Raw genomic sequence first — 24,905 nt, forward strand, 5'->3', positions numbered from 1 at the left:
TCCACTCTGGCCGCTCCCCTCACGGGGACTTAGGGCCCTCTTAGCCTTGGGGGTCGGTATCATCCCCCGACCTGGAGCTTTCACCTAGACGTTGGTTGGTGAAATTCCGCCATAGACTGTATGAGGTGCCATGGAATCACGGATCAGGACTCTGCACTCGCTTCGGCCCTCAGGTTGAGTCAGAACCCTTCCCTTTGTCCGTCTCATTCACACACTTTCACACAGACATGGCCAGAACAAAATTTCTATACCGCCCAAATTCTAACAATTCCAAACCAAACAGAAAAGGGCCTCACGGTTTCCCCTCTGCTCGCTGACCCCGAACAGAGACTACTCTGGCGACTCCCCGGGTCTGGGTCCGTTTCAGCTCCAACCGCTTTGGAGGGTACTCGGGACCCAACAGAGGGTGATCAAGCCTTTCTTCCACCCGCTTAGGCCTCGAAGGGGAAGTCAGGTGGGCTACAAAACCAAATGGACCCGGATCCTACCTGTTCAGCTGGGTGGTGCTCCAAAACCCTAATTCTGGTTCCTGCTGCCTGTGGGTTCTGTTGTGCTCCGGGGTGGCAGCTCCAGGGCACTGGGTGGTGAGTGGCCTCTCCTTCAGGCCAAGATTTGACTGTGTGTTCTAAGGGGAAACACTGTCCCCCACTGCGGGGGGGAGGGAAGCCGGTCCCCAGAGACAAGAGAGACAGAATAGCCATCCTTACCTCCTCCATCCCATCTGGATCAACAAAAATGTTGTAGGGACAGATGAGGCAAGGCAAAGAACATAGCAGGAAACAGTTTTGCATCTGAGAAACTAATGTGACTCCATTTTTGAGAAACCAGCCTCTACCTCAGAGCAAAGCCTGTCCAAGGAAGGGGGCGTGACCCTTGTCCTTGGAAAGACCTACAGAGCACTCCTAGGCACATACCCACCCTGCTGACTTGTTTGTCTGTAAATAACAGGAGAGATCTGTGGCACCAGGTGTCCCTGACTCAGTTAGGCTAGGTGAGGACCCATAGCAACCCCCCTAGCAACCTCCAATCAGCATGAGACAGGGAAAATACCTGGGATGTCAGATGACCCCCCAGTAGTTTATGGTGGTTGATAACATGTTGGAAAACCATGTAGTTTAGCACGTACACCCCTCATGGCCTAAACCAATCAGTTCAAACGAATCCCTCTCTTGTACTAACCAATTATCCCTACCCAACTTGTTCCCGCCATTGAATATGCTAATCAACGCTAAGAGTGGTTTGATTTTCCCGCGCGGTATGGAATGATTTGCTGTGTGATGTTGTGACACATAGAGTATCCCCCCAAAACCTATAAAATCTCACTGAACAAAGGAACAGGACTCACTCCCTGGGTTGTGAGTCCAGGCTCGAGCTTGCAATAAAGACTCTTGTGTGATTGCATCAGATTCGGCTCCTGGAGGTCTATTGGGGTCCCACGAATCTGGCATAACACAGCCAAGTTCAGAGGGCACAGCTTTTGCTGTAATCAATCAATCCCCTGAACCCCGAGTTCAGGGAGTTTCAGAATTTTATACCCAGCATGTAAGGGGAGGGGCTCAGAAGTTCACAGTCTGCAGAAGTTCACATAAAGCAGCTTTTTTCTTTCACCATTCTGGGCAAGTTAACCCTTCAAGGACAACACCTGAGAAGGGGAGAGCTTCTTCTCCCCTTTCTTTCCTCCCCTGCCAGCTGTTACCATGGAGCCCAATTGGTAACTTCTCTTAAAAATGTAGACATCTCTGTGAAGCCCAGCTCAAGGCCAGAGGCCTTGTTTGCACATTTCCACAAACTACTATACTGGATACATTTGTGAAAAACTAGTAAGAGGGTGTCTAGCACCTGAAGTGCTGATATCTTCCCAGCCAGTGGCCAATTAAGACAGTGCAACACAAAAATAGGAAGTTTATCTACATTGAACTCTTTTGCAGAGACTTTTTGCTGACAGTCCTAAAATTAGCCATGGTGAAGATTTCTGGAGAAGCCCAGTTAAGACTTTTCTGTGGAGAAAAGGGATGCCACTTCAGGAAAAGGGTGCAGGAGATTGGGATTGAGGATGGAAACAGAAATGTTATATTGGCCCACTGATGACCTGGAAGCTGCTGGATACTGTTCTTTTGCAGAGAATCTGGGAGACCTGGATACTCTGGGAATCCAAGGGGATGATGAGCAGGAAGGACCCAGCTCATACAATAGTGCCAAAAAATTATCTACATACACAAATAAATCTTAGCAAAATGTTAAGGAACAGGAGCAAGTTCTATTGACTACATATACGGTACTATTTACCATTTAAATATATTTAAATGTGTGAAACAAAGTTGTGTATCGATGAGGAACAGGTACACATATACTAAAAGCACAAAGAACTGCATGAGAACAGAAAGTTCAAATTTGGAACGCTGCAGTGATTATAGTGAGCGGAGGACAGTGGGGGATGAGGATCTGAGACCAGCAGGGTAGACACAAATGTATTGCTAAGGTTTTCTTGTTTAAGCTGAATAGGGAATGCCTGGGTGCTGACCCACACAGCACCAAACAGTCCTCCAAACACAGGCTGTGGGCTGGCTGAGAAAATGAAAGTTCAGAGTTTTTTTTGTTTGTTTGTTTTAGTTGTAGTTGGGCACAATACCTTTATTTTATTTATTTTTATGTGGTGCTGAGGTTGGAACACAGCGTCTCACACGTGCTAGGCATTCATTGTACCACTGCCCTAGCCCCCAGAGTATTATTAAGTAATAGGACAAAAGACACAAAAATAGATGAAATAGGGAGGTCTGGTGGGCGACCAGTTCTGGTAGAAACTGGATGTAACAAAGGAACAAAATCCTGCATGTTTATTTTATAGGTAGGAACATCACAGGGTTTCAGTGTGAATAACAAAAAAGGGAAAAACTTACATGGTTGGGACTTATCAGGTTACACCCATCTCTGGGCACCTGGGATTTAAATTCATGGCTAAAAGAACTAGAGAATTCTATGACAAGCATGAAATTTCCCCTAGGAGCAGGAGTCATCTTTCATTGATGACTCATTGAATGAGTCATGCCCCATTTGCAAGGTACCCAGAAGAGTTCCAAGAAGCAGCACCAAATTCCAGGGTTTCACATAGCTCACAGGAATGATTTATACACTACTCATGATACATGAGTGATTAATTTATTATTTTGTGCTCTCTGTACACCTTAGCTATTTGATAATGCATTTAAAAATTGATCCCTATGAGGCTGTGTAGCTCAGTGGTAGAGCACTTGCCTCGCATGTGCGAGGTACTGGGTTCGATTCTCAGCACCTCATATAAATAAAAAAACAAAAGTCCATTGACCACTAAAAAAAAAAAAAAAATGATCCCTAATCCCCTCAAATGACTATAGAAGGCTGAGGTTCAGTTTTTAAATGCATTGTTCCCCTCTGCCTTGAATAATTGGCCAGAGCTCTTATCTTCCCAGGATGTCTGGAAGTGACTGCCTGAGTGCCAGAAATAAGCAGGGCTGCAATACCCTCCTCTCAGGGCAGGGATTTGCATGTGCTTGAGCAGCTATGAGCCTCCCCAGAGACCTATGGGGTTCTACAAAGACCCATTTAAGCCCAGCTCCCTTCCCATTAGTTCAAAGCTCCACATTCTCTTCAGCCTCACAAGATCTGGTTGGGCCTGATTCTTTGGAGGGTCTTTCTGAGCAAGGTTCCATAGACCACTGTCTCCTGAGCCAGGTCCACTTGAATTCTACGGTGCATGGGGGGAGAGAGGGTCTTCGGAGCTGGTTCCAGGGGTCCTAGGAACCCTGGGCCCTGGAGTTGAAAAGAGAGAAGATGGAGAATCATCTGCTAACTGGAATTTTAAGAAGGCTGAGGAAGGGCAGGAAGAGGAGCACTTGGAGTCAGGATGGACTGAATGCTCCAGGAAACACCCAAGTGCTACTTAAACCTTTGAAGGTTCAGCTCAAATCAGCCCCCAGGAAGTCCACTCCTAGTTCCCTTGGGCCCCCTGAGCTGCGGTGGGTACCCTTTTGGATCTTGGGTTCCCAGCCTGAGACACCACCAGGAAGCAACATTAGTCACATCTATCTGCCTGCAAGTTCGGAGGGTGGGGCTTGGTGTAGCCAGATCCTTCGTGAGTACTCAGTGAAATAGGACAGAAGAGGCTGGACACCTGAGGAATTTTCGAGAAGCAGGTTTCTTAATTGCAGGGTCCATAGAAGCTCTTGCCTAAAAATTCTCCCCTGGACCATGAGTAGAGAAATTCTTTGAATTTTATATCCAGTGTGGGGGGTGAGTGGGGGAGCTAGGAGGTTCACATAGTGTTAGGGTTGGGCAAATGTCGGAGGAAAGGACCACCAAGAGACTATCTCATGCAAAAGCAAAGGGGTTTATTGGACCAGCATGCTGGGGCTCAGAGCTCTCCTGAGAGAAGCTGGAGCCCTGAGCACAGTTTAAGCAGAGTTTTTATGCAGTGTTTAAACAGGGAAGTTCATATGGCAGTTAGGGTGCGAGGGTGGGATTGTTACAAAATAACCATTATAGAATAATCATGCGTTTTGTCAGGGGGTGTTGGGTCAGGGTACATTTTGACATAAGTAACTGTTTTTGACATGAGTTTCGGGTTCCAGGAAAACAGAACTTAAACTTACAGAAAAGCAAAACTTAAATTTAACCTTTACAATAGCAAGTGCTTTTCTTTCCATCCTCTAAATAGATGTTTCACAAGTGTGTTTGTTTTCCTGCAAAACTGGCAATTAACAAAAAGAGGAAATGACAAGCCTTCTGCAGATTTTTGCAGATAGCTAATGCGCTATGCAAAAAGCTCTCTGATAAGAAGAGAGACTTACATGTGACAAATATGATGTGGGTTTCTGCTTAATTATGGTAAGAGTCTTCTGGGTGGGGGTCTCTGGACTGCTTCACCAAAGCACATTTGCCGCAGTCCAGCTGCAGCAAAATAACCCGGGGGGGGGGGGGGGGGGGGCGAACAACTTGTGTAGATTGATACAGCAGGAGTGGAAGCCGTTTATTGCAGGACAGGAGCGGTATTTATACATTCCACACAGCTTATCTAATTAACATAAACTAGATACATCAGTCAACCAATAAGGAATCTCCACACTTAATGGCTCCCTTTTGTTACTTCTCAAACCACTCCCTCTGGCATTTTGCCAGGCACCATCCAGACTTGTTTACGAACTCTAACATTCCCCTGGCAAAATGCCAGGTGTTATTTTGACTTGGTTACAGACTCTAACACACATTGATAATAGAAAAAAGAGGAACAAATTGAACTGAGTTCAGCACAAGGCTGTGTTGTCAAGTCTGCAGTGGGCGACCCATTCAAAGAACAGCTTCTCTTTCTGGTCACCAAATGCCCCTGACAGAGCATGCTGTTGTGGGCCCAAGTGGCCCCACTTATGCCCAGGCAGGCCTCAGTTGGAGTCCTTAGTAGCAGGCATCACTGCCGCGTCCGGCCAAGGGAGCCGAGTCCGGCGAGGGACGGCGAGGTTAAAAGACACAGGACACCAAGGTTCTTCATCCAGGAGAGAGAGATTTTATTTTTACCCCCCCTTTTATATATCCTCCCATACTCTGGGTTAAGCATACACACACATACACACATTCTTTACTGCAGGAAGCGGTTTCAGGCAGCTTTAAGCAAACTAGGTCTGGTTTTGCAGGGTGCTCATGCAAGGCTCAGCTGTGCCAGCTAATCAGTAGGTACAATCTGTCCCAAGTGCTCTATGAGGGCAGATAGACAGGAAGCCCACAAGGCTGATTCAGACTTCGGTGGAAGCCCACAAGGCTAATTCAGACTTCGGTGGTTTTCTCGCCTTCACATGCGAAACAAGGGACAGGGAACTTATTCTTTTCCCTGTTTAGGGCCAGGGGCTTCACCACACATCACCCTTTAACAAACTGAAGAACCTGCAAAAGAAAGGAGGTGGATCAATATTCTTTAATTATTGGGAAAGTGGGAGCAAAAGAAAGGCTTTATTTTTCTGCTTTCAGGGCTGCCCAGTGCCTCCAGCTACTGGCTCCCTCACTCCCTTGTTGGCTCATTTGGCTGGGAGCTGAAGCCTTTGGAGCAGCAATTTAAGCAGAAATTAGGGGGACTTTGAGGTGGTAAGGGGAAAGACCTGCAGAGCACGCCCGAGCCCGGGGCATCTCACGGAGGGCCAGAGCTGGTCCAGGGAGGCCTGGAGGACGTGGGGGTTACACCTAGGTTTCCTTCCCAGTGTGGGGATAAGACCTGCAAATCTAAATAAAAAGGAAGAAAAAGCAACTCACCTTCTCCCTCCCCTCAATCCACCCCACTCACTCATAGTCATCCAGGATTCCCTATGCAGAGATGGGTTTCCTAGTCCACGTAAATGCAATCGTGGGGTTTCCCTCTGCCTCTTACACAATGCCCCGCCCCCAAACATCACCACCTCAGCAGATATAAGCATTTGAGTCTGCAGGGTCAGGTCTCTGCTCTGGACTTGGGAGGTTCTGTGGCTAACTCCAGGAGAGAGACACACTGCAGAGGAGAAACACTGACAGGTACTGAATCCTCCTGGATCCCCTGCACGGGTCCTTTAAAGGCGCTAGGTCTGCACCCACCAGGGCTTTGGCAAAGGCAGCCTACTCCCCAGATCTGGGCACTGCCCTGAGAACTCCTTTCTTGCTTGAGGGATTTGCTTTGTTAGCAACTTAGTAGCAACTTCCAAGGACAGAGGACTGTGGAGCGCGCCAGACTGGGAGGCTGAAAATGCGGGAGAAACCTCAAGCAGCACAGCCTAAGATTTCCTAAACCAAACCTGGTTTGAATTTTGTGGGTGAATTTTCCCACAGTTCAGGAGTAGTAAGGACTTGAGAGGAACAACGAAATCGGGTACCCAGGATCCTGCGGATGAAGCCAAGTGAGGTTGTGGTCTGGGGGACAAATAAATTAGTGTCCCGTCTACGACAAGAGGCTCTGTTCCCCAGCCTTTCCCATAAGCCCCTGGCTTGGAACATAGTAACAGCATCAGAAGGGATGGGCAGGTCCCAGCATAGCCCATGCATGAATCCCTGTATGCTGCATAAAGTGGCTAGTAGAGCTGGGCGGGTTCTGTCCGCAGAGGCTTCTGTCCGCAGAGGCTGGCTGCAGCGAGTCAATTTGTTTCCCTTTTGCACACGACTGTCTTAAGAGCCAGAAGAGAATCCTTCCGGACGAGTACAGGAGGGAGTTGGGGCAGGCTTGACCTCAGGGCTTTGGCAGTAGTTGCTGGGTGTTTTTTTTTTTATTTATTTTTTATTTTTTATTTTTTATTGTGGGTTGTTCAAAACATTACAAATTTCTTGACATATCATATTCCACACTTTGATTCAAGTGGGTTATGAACTCCCACCTTCACCCCATACACAGATTGCAGAATCACATCAGTTACACATCCATTGATTTACATATTGCCATACTAGTGTCTGTTGTGCTCCGCTGCCTTTCCCATCCTCCACCCTCCCCCCTCCCCACCTCTCCCCTCCCCTCCCCTCCCCTCCTCTCTCTCTACCCCCTCCACTGTATAACCCTGAGGGTCTCCTTCCATTACCATGCAATTTCCCTTCTCTCTCCCTTTCCCTCCCACCTCTCATCCCTGTTAAATGTTAATCTTCTTCTCCTGCTCTTCGTCCCTACTCTGTTCTTAGTTACTCTCCTTATATCAAAGAAGACATTTGGCATTTGTTTTTTAGGGATTGGCTAGCTTCACTTAGCATAATCTGCTCTAATGCCATCCATTTCCCTGTAAATTCTATGATTTTGTCATTTTTTAATGCAGAGTAATACTCCATTGTGTATAAATGCCACATTTTTTTTTATCCATTCGTCTATTGAAGGGCATCTAGGTTGGTTCCACAGTCTTGCTATTGTGAACTGTGCTGCTATGAACATCGATGTAGCAGTGTCCCTGTAGCATGCTCTTTTTAGGTCTTTAGGGAATAGACCAAGAAGGGGAATAGCTGGGTCAAATGGTGGCTCCATTCCCAGCTTTCCAAGAAATCTCCATACTCTTTCCAAATTGGCTGCACCAATCTGCAGTCCCACCAGCAATGTACAAGTGTACCCTTTTCCCCACATCCTCGCCAGCACTTGTTGTTGTTTGACTTCATAATGGCTGCCAATCTTACTGGAGTGAGATGGTATCTTAGGGTGGTTTTGATTTGCATTTCTCTGACAGCTAGAGATGGTGAGCATTTTTTCATGTACTTGTTGATTGACTGTATGTCCTCCTCTGAGAAGTGTCTGTTCAGGTCCTTGGCCCATTTGTTGATTGGGTTGTTTGTTGGCAGCAGGTCCACCCTGGCCCCTGGAGCCCTACCTCCACTAGTTTGTTCTGCATGCCAGTGTGGCCAGCTCACAAGGCCATGGCGAACTTGCGGTTTTTCTGTTCCTGCTTATCCGTCTGAGACATATGTATCCCACGGGAATGCCTTGACCTTTTCTGGTCTGATGGACTTATTGTTAAGGGAGGTTTCGGTACCTGACAATAATAGATGTGGAAACTAAATTTCTCCCCCCTCCCTCCTGCTTTTGGGTAGTTTTCCACTTCTGCTGCTTGGGGTATAAAAAAAGGTGTGTTAGCAATAAAGATTATTATTGACTCCTGGATGAAGAACCTTGGTGTCCTGTGTGTCTTTTAACCTCGCCGTCCCTCGCCGGACTCGGCTCCCTTGGCCGGACGCGGCAATTGGAGGTTCCCACCGAGATCCGGAAAGCAGGGGTAAGCGGACGGGGCTCACCTTCTAAGAAAGGAGGGGGAGGATTGGTTTAAAGATATTTTAAAGAGACAGGGTACGTACCATGGGTAACTCAACAGCGAAGGTTCGTCTGGCCAACGAACTAAAAGAGCTGTTAAATACACAAGGAACAGGAATAAAAACTAAGACTGCAACCGAATTCGTTGAAATTATTGCCCAGGCTTGTCCTTGGTTTCTGACAGGAGGATTTCTTAATAATAGTGACTGGGACCTGGTGAGGCATGACCTTCAGAAATTATTGAGGGACCGGGGCTCGGACAGTGTCCCAGTTGCCACCTTTTCCTTATGGAGGTTGGTAAAGGATGCTTTATTAACAGATAAAGTAAAGATCAAGGATCAACTTGCTGAATGTGAACAGGCCCTTAATCAGGTGCAGGAGGAGCAAATGGCAGAATCCTTAAAGGATGAGGGTCCTCTTGAGGACTCAGGCTCAGGGGGTAAGAAACACCTCCAGATTTCTAAGCCCGAAAAGGATCCTGAGGACCTCAGTTCTCTCTCTGAGGAAGAGGAGGGATTAGAAAGGGAGATAGAGGAACTAGAACATCGCCTTAAAAGGGCAAATGTGAGGGTGCCTAGGGCCCCCTCAGTTGCCGCACCTCCTCCCTATAATCCTGATTGGAATGAGGACGCCCCTACTAGACGGGCGGGGGTCCACTGGGGTTCTAGAGCGGCTCAGGTTTTTCCAATGATTGAAAACGCCGATGCTGATGGACAGCCGGCCAGAGCCCATGTCCCCCTAGCCTTCAAGGACATAAAACAGCTTAAGGAGGCGGTCATTAATTATGGACCTCATGCCCCTTTCACATTGACCCTCTTCGAGTCTTTCTCAGCCAGTCAACTAATACCTAATGATTGGCAGCAACTTTGCAGGGCTGTGTTATCTGGAGGGGATTTCTTATTGTGGAAAAGTGAATATCATGAAAGGTGCCGCGAGCTGGCTCAGATTAACCTGAATGCGGGCCATCAACGGCGAAATGCTGAAATGTTAACAGGAACTGGGCAGTATGCCACCATAGGCCAACAAATTAATTACGACCCAGGTGTTTATGCTCAAATAGCCTCAGCTGCAGTTCATGCCTGGAAAGCCCTGCCCATTTCTAAGACTGAAACAAAAATTTCCAAGATCTCTCAAGGGCCCTCTGAACCTTATTCGGACTTTATAGCCCACCTAATGCAGGCTGCTGGAAAAATATTCCCTAATCTGGAACAGGCTATGCCACTTATTAGACAACTGGCATATGAAAACGCTAACACTTACTGCCAAAATGCTATTAAGTCCTCCCGGGCCAAAAGTATAGATGACATGATTCGAGCATGCAAAGATATAGATGGGCCTCATATTACTGGTCAGGTTTTGGCTGCTGCCCTTAAGACTGGAATGCAAAAAGCTGATAACAGGGGAACCCGCTCTAAGGGGTGTTTTAAATGTGGAAAAGAGGGACATATAAAGAGAAACTGCCCGGAAAGGAGTGAGGGTGCTGGCAGAGGGATGCCTGGAATTTGTCCTAGATGTCATAAAGGAAATCATTGGAGCAGTGAGTGCAGGTCAAAATTTGACATCCAGGGTAACCCAATACCGTCGGGAAACGGGAGCAGGGGCCCGCCCGGGCCCCGGAAGCCAAAGTGTACGGGGCAGTGCAGGGACAAAACAGTGCCCCAGGGAGTGGGCGTCTCCAACGCCTCCCACTGACCAACCCCTTTCTATCTGGGAACTCCCCAGGGGAACACCAGGAAGCGCAGGACTGGACCTCAGTTCCACCTCCCGAGCGGTATTAACTCCCCAAATGGGACCTCAGACGCTGCCTACTGGGGTTTTTGGGCCCCTGCCAGAGGGGACGGTGGGACTAGTGTTGGGACGAGGTAGCGCAACTCAGTGGGGCTTAAAGATTCTTACGGGGGTTGTTGATGCTGATTATCAGGGAGAGATAAAAATAGTAGTAGAAGCTACCCAAGGAATTGTTATTCTTCCCCCCGGGGAGTGTATAGCTCAATTGCTGCTGCTACCCTTAGCTTCCATTCCTGGGCACACCCTCCGTGGGTCCCGGGGCGACGGCAGCTTTGGCTTCACTGGAACTCCCCAGGCCTTTTGGGTAGCTCATTTGGATTCACGTCCCAACCTGACCATTGAGATACAGGACAAAGCTTTAATCATAGCTCTCAAAGTCTATAGTTCTATTCCTCTTAATGTATATACTGACAGCTTGTATGTAGCCAATCTGGCTCTAGTCATAGAAACAGCATCATATATTGGAAAGCAATCCACCATCACAGAACAACTACAGGTAGTTCAGCTTCTCATTTGGGCTAGACGAGATCCTCTATACATTGGCCACATCCGAAGCCATTCAGGGCTCCCTGGACCTTTGTCAGAGGGCAATGCAAAAGCAGACGCTGCTACTCATGCTGTTGGCCTTTCCTGTGTGACGACCGAATATGACAAGGCCTTACAATTCCATAACAAATTTCATTTAAATGCACAGTCTTTACGCTTCCATACAGGATGTTCACGAGACCAGGCTTTACAGATTGTCTCATTATGTCCAACCTGTGCACCATTTATTCATTCTCCTTCCCTTGGGGTTAATCCAAGAGGACTACAACCTAATGATGTCTGGCAAACTGATGTTACACACTTCCCTAGCTTTGGTAAGCTCTCCTTTATACATGTTTCCACTGACACATATTCTGGCTTCATTTTTGCCACCTTACATACTGGAGAGAAGGCTAAGGACGTAATCAGTCATCTTCTAAAAGCCTTTTCCTCCATGGGCACCCCACGATGCCTCAAAACCGATAATGGTCCCGCATATGTAAGCCAGGCGGTTCAACGGTTTTGCACCCAATGGGAAATTAATCATAAGACTGGAATCCCTTATAATCCACAGGGACAGGCTATCGTGGAACGAGCCCATCAACATTTAAAAACTTATTTACAAAAAACAAAAGAGGGGGAGATATACCGGAATTGTCAGGGACCACAAGCGCTTCTAAGCATAACCTTATTTACTTTAAATTTTTTACTCACTGACACTGGAGGGCGCACGGCTGCACAACGCCATTTTTCCCCTCCCACTGTACAAGATGCTCAAATAAGGTGGAAAGATTTATCCACTGGAAAGTGGCAACCCCCGGCTCCACTCTTAGCTAGAGTGAGGGGAGCTGTATGTGTTTTTCCCCCAGGAACTGAGAAGCCCATTTGGATCCCGGAGCGCTGCACCAGACCAGTGAATGAAAATTCAAGACAAAATGAAGTTCCCAAGATGGCTGATCCTGCCGCTGTTGTTCTCACCCCTTCAAGTGAGTGCCAAGACACACCTCATGAGCTGGACCCCACTTGTGGCATTCCTTCTGGACAGGTTGGTTGAAGGAGGGCTTGACCCCCCACCTGGGAATATTCATGAATATCTTTTTGGAGCCCCTTGTGAGTGTAAGGGAGGGCCCCGGCACTCGGCCCCCTCTGGTTATATCCAGAGCATTGATTGTGGGACTAAAGTAGCCTATATGGCGGCTGAACTCAATCAAAACATCGGAGGATTTGAGCAACCAAAATGGGTATGTGTTAATAAGCCCGGACTTGTTGTCCCTAATCCGACCGAGACTCTTGGAAGCTGTCCCGCCACTTGTCATTACACCCCGGCAATGCACATCTCCTGTTATACATCGGCCTCAATTTGTGTTAATAATCAAGGAAAACAGTATTTTGAGGCCATCCTAACTAACACCCGTGGAGAATGGGGGACCACTTATAATTATATTCCTTTTCTTGGTGACCGGGGAGGAGAAGGCATCACGACTCGGTTAACGGAAGCGGGATGTGAGGGCGTCGTGGGTAAACCTTCCTGTTGGCCCATGCAGGCCCCCATCGGAATCTCTGATGGAGGGGGACCCACTGATGCTATCAAACACCTTCAGGTGATTAAGCTTTTAAAGCCGGAGATTCCTAAGCCTACATACCACCCCTTGATATTGCCCAAATCCCAGCTTCCTGATTTAGATGCCAATACATTAGATATCCTAGAAACTACCTTTTCTTTACTTAACAGTTCCAACCCTACCCTTGCTGGTGATTGCTGGCTCTGCATGACGGCAGGTGCAGTCATGCCATTGGCGGTTCCTATCAATTATACCATTGATGATGACAACACATGTCAATCTGGGCTACCCTTTAAGGTGCAGCCTCTAGGTGGTTTTATGTCATGCCTTCTGGGCATGATGCAAAATAATACCTATGATGTTGATGTTGGAATCTCTTCTTTTGGAAACTGCTCATTAGTAAAGAATTACTCCTCACCTACTCCGCCCATTTGTCCCCCTAATGGTACAGTCTTTATGTGTGGTGGAAATTTAGCTTTTCCCAGGCTCCCAGCAAATTGGACTGGCGGTTGCGTTCTCGCATTACTGCTTCCTGATATCACGATTATCTCAGGAGATGAACCCCTACCTATTCCTAGCCTAGACATCTTAGTTAGAAGACACAAGAGAGCTGTGCAGGCCTTACCACTCCTTGTTGGCCTTGGAATAACCGCTGCTGTGGGTACAGGCACGGCAGGATTAGGTACGGCTATACATTCTTACCGCCGCCTATCTCAACAGCTTATAGATGATGTGCAAACCCTGTCGGGAACCATTAAAGACTTACAAGACCAGATAGACTCTCTAGCAGAAGTAGTTCTTCAGAACAGGCGGGGTTTAGACTTGCTTACTGCCAATCAAGGGGGAATTTGTTTAGCCCTTGGGGAGAGGTGCTGTTTTTATGCTAACAAATCTGGCATAGTTCGCACAAAAATTAAACAACTCCAAGAAGACCTAGAAAAAAGGAGAAGGGAATTATTTGAGAACCCTCTCTGGACTGGACTTAATGGATTTTTGCCTTATCTTCTTCCCTTATTGGGGCCATTGTTAGGCCTCCTTCTAGTAGTGGCAATAGGACCCTGCATTGTAAATAAGATAGTACAATTCATTAAGGATCAAATTAATATCTTAGCCTCTAAGCCAATACAGGTTCACTATCAACGCTTGAAGATGGATGATCACCTCTCTGAGATATACTTCAGACCGATCCGAAGATGAGTGTCCTCCTTAAAAGAAGAACTCCTGCCATATCTTTTCTCTATGCATACCTCTCCCTCTTGCTTTCCTGTACTAGGATCTTTGCTGTCTAATCTCTCGGTCCAATCACATCTGTCATTCGGTGGTGACGGTCGTGGGTCCCGTAGGTGGAGACGGTTAAGCGTTCACCGCAATAATGTCTTGATAGGTCATAACACCTTGAGCTGATCTTGTAGTACCCAGTGACGGGCAACTTTCACGCTTGCTGTGCGACCTAAGCCAGGGAATCGGGGCCTTCCCAGAGACGGGTAAGCATCGCAAGGGCTGTGAACGACCTAAGACAGGGGCTACTTGATTCCCACTGGCATGCAAAAAACAAAAGAGGGGGACTTGTTGGCAGCAGGTCCACCCTGGCCCCTGGAGCCCTACCTCCACTAGTTTGTTCTGCATGCCAGTGTGGCCAGCTCACAAGGCCATGGCGAACTTGCGGTTTTTCTGTTCCTGCTTATCCGTCTGAGACATATGTATCCCACGGGAATGCCTTGACCTTTTCTGGTCTGATGGACTTATTGTTAAGGGAGGTTTCGGTACCTGACAATAATAGATGTGGAAACTAAATTTCTCCCCCCTCCCTCCTGCTTTTGGGTAGTTTTCCACTTCTGCTGCTTGGGGTATAAAAAAAGGTGTGTTAGCAATAAAGATTATTATTGACTCCTGGATGAAGAACCTTGGTGTCCTGTGTGTCTTTTAACCTCGCCGTCCCTCGCCGGACTCGGCTCCCTTGGCCGGACGCGGCAGTTGTTTGTTCTCTTATTGTCTAATTTTTTGAGTTCTTTGTATACTCTGGATATTAGGGCTCTATCTGAAGTGTGAGGAGTAAAGATTTGTTCCCAGGGTGTAGGCTCCCTATTTACCTCTCTTATTGTTTCTTTTGCTGAGAAAAAACTTTTTAGTTTGAGTAAGTCCCATTTGTTGATTCTAGTTATTAACTTTTGTGCTATGGGTATCCTATTGAGGAATTTAGAGCCCGACCCCACCGACTGTAGATCGTAGCCAACTTTTTCTTCTATCAGACAGCGCGTCTCTGATTTGATATCAAGCTCCTTGATCCATTTTGAATTCACTTTTGTGCATGGCGAGAGAAAGGGATTCAGTTTCATTTTGTTGCATATGGATTTCCAGTTTTCCCAGCACCATTTGTTGAAGATGCTATCCTTCCTCCATTGCATGCTTTTAGCCCCTTTATCAAATATAAGATAGTTGTAGTTTTGTGGATTGGTTTCTGTGTCCTCTATTCTGTACCATTGGTCCACCCGCCTGTTTTGGTACCAGTACCATGCTGTTTTTGTTACTATTGCTCTGTAGTATAGTTTGAAGTCTGGTATCGCTATACCGCCTGATTCACACTTCCTGCTTAGCATTGTTTTTGCTATTCTGGGTCTTTTATTTTTCCATATGAATTTCATGATTGCTTTCTCTATTTATACAAGAAATGCCTTTGGGATTTTGATTGGCATTGCATTAAACCTATAGAGAACTTTTGGTAATATCGCCATTTTGATGATGTTAGTTCTGCCTATCCATGAACAGGGTATATTTTTCCATCTTCTAAGATCTTCTTCTATTTCTCGCTTTAGGGTTCTGTAGTTTTCATTGTATAAGTCTTTCACCTCTTTTGTTAGGTTGATTCCCAAGTATTTTATTTTTTTTTTGAAGGTATTTTGAATGGAGTGGTTGTCCTCATTTCCATTTCAGAGGATTTGTCGCTGATATACAGGAATGCCTTTGATTTATGCGTGTTGATTTTATATCCTGCCACTTTGCTGAATTCATTTATTAGCTCTAATAGTTTCTTTGTAGAGCCTTTTGGGTCTGCTAGGTATAGAATCATATCATCTGCAAGTAGTGATAATTTAAGTTCTTCTTTTCCTATTTTGATGCCTTTAATTTCTTTCGTCTGTCTAATTGCTCTGGCCAGTGTTTTGAGAACTATGTTGAACAGAAGTGGAGAGAGAGGGCATCCCTGTCTTGTTCCAGATTTTAGAGGGAATGCCTTCAGTTTTTCTCCATTCAGAATGATGCTAGCCTGAGGCTTAGCATAGATTGCTTTTACAATCTTGAGGTATGTTCCTGTTATCCCTAGTTTTTCTAGAGTTTTGAACATAAAGGGATGCTGTACTTTGTCGAATGCTTTTTCCGCATCTATCGAGATGATCATATGGTTCTTATTTTTAAGTCTATTGATGTGGTGAATAACATTTATTGATTTCCGTATATTGAACCAGCCTTGCATCCCAGGGATGAATCCTACTTGATCATGGTGTACAATTTTTTTGATATGTTTTTGTATCCGATTTGCCAGAATTTTATTGAGGATTTTTGCATCTAGGTTCATTAGAGATATTGGTCTGTAGTTTTCTTTCTTTGAAGTGTCTTTGTCTGGTTTAGGTATCAGGGTGATGTTGGCCTCATAGAATGAATTTGGAAGTTCTCCCTCCTTTTCTATTTCCTGAAGTAGCTTGAAAAGTATTGGTATTAGTTCTTCTTTAAAGGTTTTGTAAAATTCTGCTGTATACCCATCCGGTCCTGGGCTTTTCTTAGTTGGTAGTCTTTTTATGGTTTCTTCTATTTCCTCAATTGATATTGGTCTGTTTAGGTTTTCTGTATCCTCCTGACTCAATCTGGGCAGATCATATGACTTAAGAAATTTATCTATGCCTTCACTGTCTTCTAATTTATTGGAGTATAAGGATTCAAAATAGTTTTTGATTATCTTCTGTATTTCTGAAGTGTCTGTTGCGATATTGCCTTTTTCATCCCGTATGCTAGTAATTTGAGTTCTCTCTCTTCTTCTCTTCGCTAGCATCGCTAAGGGTCTGTCGATTTTGTTTATTTTTTCAAAGAACCAACTTTTAGTTTTGTCAATTTTTTCAATTGTTTCTTTTGTTTCGATTTCATTAATTTCAGCTCTGATTTTAATTATTTCTTGCCTTCTACTTCTTTTGCTGTTGTTTTGCTCTTCTTTTTCAAGGATTTTGAGATGAAGTATGAGATCATTTATTTGTTGGTTTTTTCTTTTTTTAAGGAATGAACTCCAAGCAATGAATTTTCCTCTTAGAACTGCTTTCAGTGTGTCCCATAGATTCCGATATGTTGTGTCTGTGTTTTCATTTATCTCTAAGAATTTTTCAATTTCCTCCTTGATGTCTTCTGTAACCCATTGATCATTCAGTAACCTATTTTTCATTCTCCAAGTGATGTATGCTTTTTCCTTCCTTCTTTTATCGTTGATTTTCAGTTTCATTCCATTATGATCAGATAAGATGCATGGTATTATCTCTACTCCTTTATATTGTCTAAGAGTTGCCCTGTGACATAATATATGATCTATTTTTGAGAAGGATCCATGTGCTGCTGAGAAAAAAGTGTAACTGCTTGATGTTGGGTGGTATATTCTATATATGTCAATTAAGTCTAGGTTTTTAATTGTGTTATTGAGTTCTATAGTTTCCTTATTCAACTTTTGTTTGGAAGATCTGTGCAGTGGCGAGAGAGGTGTGTTGAAGTCTCCCATGATTATTGTATGGTGGTCTATTAGACTCTTGAACTTGAGAAGAGTTTGTTTGACGAACATAGCTGCACCATTGTTTGGGGAATAAATATTTATGATTGTTATGTCTTGTTGGTGTATGGTTCCCTTAAGCAGTATGTAGTGTCCCTCTTTATCCCTTTTGATTAACTTTGGCTTGAAATCTATTTTATTTGATATGAGTATGGACACTCCTGCTTGTTTCCGAAGTCCATATGAGTGATATGATTTTTCCCAACCTTTCACCTTCAGCCTATGTATGTCTTTTCCTATCAAATGCGTCTCCTGTAGGCAGCATATTGTTGGGTCTTGTTTTGTGATCCATTCTACTAGCCTGTGTCTCTTAATTGGTGAGTTTAAGCCATTAACATTTAGGGTTATTATTGAGATATGGGTTGTTCTTCCAGCCATATTTGTTTATTTCTGATACTAAACATGGTTTGTTTTCCTCTTTGATTATTTTCCCCCCCTTTACTGTCCTACCTCCCACTGTTGGTTTTCATTGTTATTTTCCATTTCCTCTTCCTGTAATGTTTTGGCGAGGATGTTTTGAAGAGATGGTTTTCTAGCTGCGAATTCTTTAAACTTTTGTTTATCGTGGAAGGTTTTAATTTCATCTTCCATCCTGAAGCTTAATTTCGCTGGATACACAATTCTTGGTTGGAACCCATTTTCTTTCAGTGTTTGAAATATGTTATTCCAGGATCTTCTAGCTTTCAGAGTCTGTGTTGAAAGATCAGCTGTTATCCTGATTGGCTTACCCCTAAATGTAATCTGCTTCCTTTCTCTTGTAGCTTTTAAAATTCTCTCCTTATTCTGTATGTTGGGCATCTTCATTATAATGTGTCTAGGTGTGGATCTCTTATGATTTTGCACATTCGGCGTCCTGTAGGCTTCTAGGATTTGGGATTCTGTCTCATTCTTCAAGTCTGGGAAGTTTTCTCGTATTATTTCATTGAATAGACTGCTCATTCCTTTGGTTTGGAGCTCTGTACCTTCCTGTATCCCAATGACTCTTAAGTTTGGTCTCTTAATGTTATCCCATATTTCTTGGATGTTCTGCTCATGGTTTCTTAACAGTCTTGCTGAGCTGTCTATGTTCTTTTCCAGTTGAAATACTTTGTCTTCATTGTCTGATGTTCTATCTTCTAAGTGTTCTACTCTGCTGGTAGTATTCTCCATTGAGTTTTTAAGTTGGTTTATTGCTTCCTGCATTTCTAGGATTTCTGTTTGTTTGTTTTTTATAACCTCTATCTCCCTGTATAGTTGATCCTTTGCTTCCTGGATTTGTTTGCGTAATTCATTGTCGAAGTGATCTTTCATTGTCTGATTTTGCTGTCTAATGTCTTCCTTGATACTCCAGATCATCTGAAGCATGTATATCCTGAATTCTTTATCTGACATTCCATCTGCTGCAGCTGTTACCTCTTCTAAAGTTGTGTTGACCTGCATTGCTTGTGGTCCTTTCTTTCCTTGTCTTTTCATACTGCTTGCGTTTCTTTCCTGCAGGCGCAGGCGGCGGCTCTGCTCTCTCCTTATTCCAATTGGGGTGTCGTGACTACCACGCCGGCAGGTCACTGGGCCTGTTCTGGGCGCTGGCGGCGGCTCTGTTCTGCCCCTACTCCAGTTGGGGTGACGAGTGTACCACGCTGGCAGGCCACCGGGCCTTATCCGCCAGTCGGTTGCAGGTTTGCCTACCCTGAAGGCGCGGGCGGCGGCTCTACTCTGCCCCTACTCCAAATGGGGTGACGTGTCTGTCGTACCGGCAAGCCACTGGGCCTGTCCCGCTGGTCGGTCGCAGATCTGCCCACCTTTCAGGCACGGGTGGTGGCTCTGCTCTGCCCCTACTCCAATTGGGGTGTCGTGACTACCCCCCCGGCAGGTCGCTGGGCCTGTTCCTGGCACGGGCGGCGACTCTGCTCTGCCCCTGCTCCAATTAGGGTGATGTGTGTACCACGCCGGCAGGCTCCTGGGCCTGATCCGCCGGTCTGTCGCAGGTCTGCCTACCTTGCAGGCACGGGCGGCGGCTCTGCCCTGCCCCTCCTACTACGCCTGCGGACCGCTGGGCCTGATCTGCAGGTTGGTCACAGGTCTGCTCACCCTGCGGGCACGGGTGGCAGTTCCGCTCCGCCCCCACTCCAATTGGGGTCACGTGACCACCACACCTGCAGGGCCTGATCCGGGTGTGGGCGAAGGATCTGCTCTGCCCCTACTCCAGTTGGGGTGACGTGTGTACCATGCTGGCAGGCCACTGGGCCTGACCCGCCAGTCTGTCACAGGTCTGTTTACCTTGCAAGCGCAAACGGCGGCTCTGCCCTGCCCCTCCTACCATGCCCATGTACCACTGGGTCGCGGGTCTGCCCACCTTGTGGGTGCGGGTGGTGGCTCCACTCCGCCCCCTCTCAAATTGGGGTCACGCGGTCACCACGCAGGCGAGCCGCTGGACCTGCTCCGGGCGCTGGCGGCGGCCCGGCTCCTCCCCTCTGGCTCGACGACAAATCGAGAGAGACTCAGGTGTCTGTGCCTCACCCCCCCTACCAGGAGACCAACTGTTTCTGTCGCCACTGGTATTGATGAAGTTCTCTCCTCCGCCGCTTTCTGATGACATCAGATCTCTGCCATGTTGGTATCCTATGCGAATGGCAGCATTTCGTTCCCCTTGCCTGGCAACCAAAGCAACGGGTGAGTCCTGACCGGCCCTCAGCAGGACCCGGACCGAGAAGCAGTTTCCGCGGGCTCCTAGCCCTGGGCCAGGGCAGTTCCAGGAGCCGGAACTCGGCCGCTCCATGCTCGGCGTATGCTCTGATAAGAGCAGGCTCCGAGAAGCAGCCTCCGCAGGCTCCCCAGCCCTGGGCCAGGCCGCCCTGCGCTCAGTGCTCGCTCCGATAAGAGCAGGCTCTAAGAAGCACCCAGGCACTGAGCCCGAGCAATCTGTCTGCAACCCGCAGGCGAATGGCAGCCTGAAATTACCTGTTCTATGGCTGAATGAGCTGCGGTCAGTCGAAAACAGGGATGGTGACGTCAGCTTTCCAACATGGTGGCCGCTGGCCTCCTCTGTGGTCTGACCGGTGTGGAGAACCGAGATGGACCGCTTCCTTCCCCCGTCTCGAACCCAGAATTCAGCCCTGAGTACGGTGCTTGCACGGCTGGCAGAAACTGCAGCGCTGTATCCCTGCATCGCTATCTCCTCGTTTCCCAGCGCGCACTGCAGACTCTAGCCACGGGGCGATTTGCTGAATAAGCAGTGTTACCCTCCGTGCGACAAACCTCTCGCATTTGAGTCCCCGTAGCCGATCCTCGTGCGATGGAAATCCTTCCTCCAGGTTCCGGAGCACCCCACTATTGCTGGAAATTCCTAACAAGATAGCCTTTAGCCGTCCTGACTTGTCATACTCCCACACAGTGAAGCAGCACACGGGGGCAATGCACTCCCCTCGCCGCCATCTTCCGGAAGGTCTGGTGCACTTTTAAATGAAGTTGTAGGGTTGTGCAAGCAGACAAAAGGGAGGAAAGAACTGAGACGTCACACAGAAGATAACAGAAGTATCCTAGATGCAAAACTCCATTCATGTGATAAGTGAAAAGGAGCTGTGACATCCACCACCACTTGGAGGGACCACTGGTGTGTGCATTTGGAGAAATGCCATTGATGTGGGGGGACTATCTTTCCTATAATGAAAATTAAAATTATTGTTTATTATTAAAACAGAAAAACAGTGAATGATGTGATAATTATGTGATAATACCACATGCATGAATAGAAAAGAAACAGGGCAGCCATGAAAATAGAAAACCCAAAGTTCATTGGTTTTCACTCTGAACTCTCAGATTAACAATTTAATATCACCAAAACAATATTATCTAGCACATTAAATTAATTTGTCTGATTTGAACTTTATTAGATGATTTATAGTTTGATATATTTATTTTGTAAATTGGTGTAAACATAAGGAACTAATGTTTCACTTATGTTTGCAGGTATTTAAGTAGCTTAACATAAACATACTTAGGCAGTGGTGTCCATGAGACTTTTCCCACCTCATCATAGGTGCCTATTTGTTACTCAGATCTGAGAAATTACTGAAGGTGTCAATTTAAATTTTTCTGTTAAAATTATTGATCAATGACATCACAATTGGTACCATATGCCAATTATTGTGAATCAAACTAATATTACCTTGGAGCTCTTCTCTCTAAATACATAGTGGACATGCATAAAATGTCTCCATTTACATAATGCTTTTAGCTTTTCAATGCATATTCACTATCATTGCACTAGTGATAACTTTCTCTAAATGCAACTGCATTCTTAAACAGATTATACCCCTGGATGATGGCAATCAACCCTATGAAGGATGCACTCATATTAAACCCATTTTATGGATAAGGAATCTGGGTCTGAACAAGCTATTTGGGGCTACAGAGTTAGTGACACAAAGCCAGCGTTTAATTGTCTCCCTGAATATTCTCATAACCATTGCATTTTTATGGTTTTGCAATATCTTGTTTATAGAATGGGTTTCTCCATTACACGGCGAGCTCCTTTAAAACAAGAATAGTGCCGATGTTTTTCAACTTCATTCAGACCCAATTCCCACACTGTATAATTTACCCACTTGTGCAATTCAGTGGCTTTTGGTATATTTCATATTAATTTTTAAGTTGTGATTAAATATATTCTATATTAAATAATATATTTTATGTTAAACAAAATATGCCATTTGTCCATTGTTAAATGAAACATTTACTGCCCTTAATTACATTCACTAGTTCATGCAACCAGTCACCACTATTTCCAAAACTTTTTTATCACCCCATACACCAGCTCCCCATTTTTCTCCTTTTCACCACCCCTGATAATGTCTTATCTACTTTCTGTCTCTAATAATTTCTTAGAATGATGTTCACTGAAATTTGTTCCCTATTACTTTGAACCGATCCCAAACATGTAGTCGATACATATTTGCTGGACAGATGAGGGATGAAGATATAGTGTCTGGGTATCTTTGCCTAAACTATAGTTTTTTAAATGCCTCCTCTTTTTCTTCGCCAGAATTTCTCCTTATGCCACCTTCATTTAAACTTCAGCTTGTAAACTCATCTTATTAGGCAACAGTACTCTTGTTCCTACACATGTCCTGTACCATCCGGAAGTACACCACATCCTACTTCAGCTGCACAGTGATCAATCAGCTGGTGAGAGGCCAAGGATACTGAGATGAATGCAAAAGCTCCCATGTCATCCAAGGAATGGTCATGACCAAGGGCATCTCACAAGGACGTAGATGATTAAGCAAGTCCCTGGACTGCTCTAACAGAAGGCTAGATGTGTAAGCAATGATGGACTCACCCTGAATGTCATTGTCTCCCAACAACCCCTTTGTACTGTAGAGTAGAACAGAGAAAGACTGGATGGGAATCAGGTTTTGCATAGAGGCAACACAAAGAGAGATGCTTTCTTCCTGAAGTGACCAGAAAGAGGATGAGAGGTGATAGTAGTTCTTCCACTCATTTACAAAAAAAAACAGCTGCAGTTAGCATTTTGCTGAGCACTTTGAAGGGGAGCTCTTCTTCTAGAATTTCAGGATGTTAGCATCAGCGTAGCAATTGATGCTACAGAAATGCTGTTGATATACTCCAAATCTGTACTTCAAACAATTGTACGTAGATAAAGAGTTGTCTGCGTTTTGTATAAAGCCGCTGCTAGAATGAAGTAATAACAACATCTGGATCAGTAATTAAGACAAAGAACAGGATCAATGGACTGCTTGAAACTTCAAAAAGGTGTGTGTAACTGTGTATGAAAGGAAGAGGGAATCATCCGAAATAGACCATGAGAGAATCTTTTACTTCACAATTAAGAGTTTTATCAATTCCTAAATAAGAAAATATTGAAAATGAATACTGGAATTCTATACATTTCTTTTAAATTATATGCTTCTATAGTTTAAAATCTTGAACATCCCCTTAAAATCCATGTGCTGGAGGCTTGGCCTTCAGCATGGCTTGACTGGAAGTTAGTGGAACCCTTAAGACATAGGGCCTAGAGGAGGTCATTAGGTTACTGGGGGAATGTCCTTCAAGGGGATCCTGATCCCTTCATCTTAATATTTTCTTTTGCCTGCTGGCCAAGAAATCTGAAGTTTTCCTTCATCACATTCTCCCAAAATGATGCACTGTCTTGCCACAAACCCCAAGTGAAGAGGATCAATCAACCAGTGACTGAAACCTCCAGAACTGTGATTCTAAAATAAACCTTTTCTCTTTATAAGTTAATTGTCTCAGGTAATTGTAATAGTAACAGAAAACTGACTGACACATATGTGCGGACTTATGCACAGGCTAATAACTTAGTAATGGGATGTTTTATTATCTCATACCATGAATTAAGTTGTTTTTTAATTTTTTGTGGTCTTTAAAAAGTATTTTTTTATTCAATCCACATCTAAGGTCATATATTTGCTAAAGTCACCTACACTATCATAAAATCATAACCTCTGTGATCAAAACTCTACTGGACAAAAATAATTTGTATCTTATCAATTTTTCTACAAGTTCAGGGCTAACTTTACAGAGTCTGGACTCTAACCAAAGGTAAATAGTTCATCAAATAATAACCAGTACCTGTCGACAGGCTTATTACACAATGCTCTATGACACTGAAGAACACTGTTATCCTTTCGGGGCTGTTTTCAGGTGTTCATCTTTCTTGGTGAACAAAAATCGACACTCCACCAACAAGCAATCCCTCAATCATGCAATTCTCACACAAATCCCATTACCCATCACACAAGCAGGTGTTGCCTTCAGCACAGTTGAAGGAACAAAGGGTTTACCCAATCAGGAGACTGGGAAGGCACTCATGAGCAAGGAGACCCTGCCAGGAAACAGGAATGATGGACAGCAGATAACCAGACAGGCCCCCTTCTCCTCCCTCCCTGCACATCTCCCCATGACCTCATCACATACATCATCATCATCCCTCACTCTCTCCTTCCTTCTCTCTCTCCCTCCCTCCCTCCCACTTCTGTCTTAGGAACTATTTCACCCTTGCTGTCTATCATGCCAGTCTTCTTCTGAAATCCCTCCAGTGACAACTGGAATAAAATCCAAACTCCCCTCCTACCCCCACCCTGGACTCTCTGCCTGGAATATTCTTTCCTACAACTTCTGACCTGGCTGGCTGCTTTCATCATTCAGCTTAGATCTCAATGGCTTCAGCGAGGTCTTCCTCAAGCACCAAGCTAAAGTACACCAAGGATAGAAGGGAGACCAGTAGAGAAAGGGGACCAAGAAGACAGAGGAGAATAGGGAAAGGGGAGATGCTGAGGAATGAAACTGATAAGACTGTCAACATGACTGACAGTCATGTTCATGTATCAGCATATGACAATGAATCTCATTATCACGTGTGATTGTGATGCACCAAAATCTTTTTGAGTTAGACAATTCCTATACAAAAATAAATAAATAAATAGAAATAACATGCACAAAGGTCCTCTCCATG

The 24,905-nt window shown here is 45.2% G+C and overlaps 2 long non-coding RNA genes across 3 annotated transcripts; one reads left to right on the forward strand and one right to left on the reverse strand.

Moving 5' to 3' along the window:
* Window positions 1-5,510: 5,510 nt before the first annotated feature.
* Window positions 5,511-6,469, reverse strand: LOC117794689 (uncharacterized). Its single transcript, XR_011705163.1, has 2 exons — window positions 6,414-6,469; window positions 5,511-6,240 (listed from the first exon to the last, which is right to left on the reverse strand). It is a non-coding gene; the product is annotated as an uncharacterized lncRNA (long non-coding RNA).
* On the forward strand, window positions 5,611-21,119 carry LOC139702542 (uncharacterized). 2 transcript variants are annotated; one of them, XR_011705162.1, is made up of 2 exons: window positions 5,611-5,923; window positions 19,940-21,119. It is a non-coding gene; the product is annotated as an uncharacterized lncRNA (long non-coding RNA). The 2 variants fall into 2 exon arrangements; XR_011705161.1 differs by lacking the exon at window positions 5,611-5,923 and adding an exon at window positions 6,449-6,525.
* Window positions 21,120-24,905: the final 3,786 nt, after the last annotated feature.

The sequence above is a fragment of the Marmota flaviventris genome, chromosome 17, assembly GCF_047511675.1.
Source record: "Marmota flaviventris isolate mMarFla1 chromosome 17, mMarFla1.hap1, whole genome shotgun sequence".
Classification (NCBI taxonomy): Eukaryota; Metazoa; Chordata; class Mammalia; order Rodentia; family Sciuridae; genus Marmota; species Marmota flaviventris.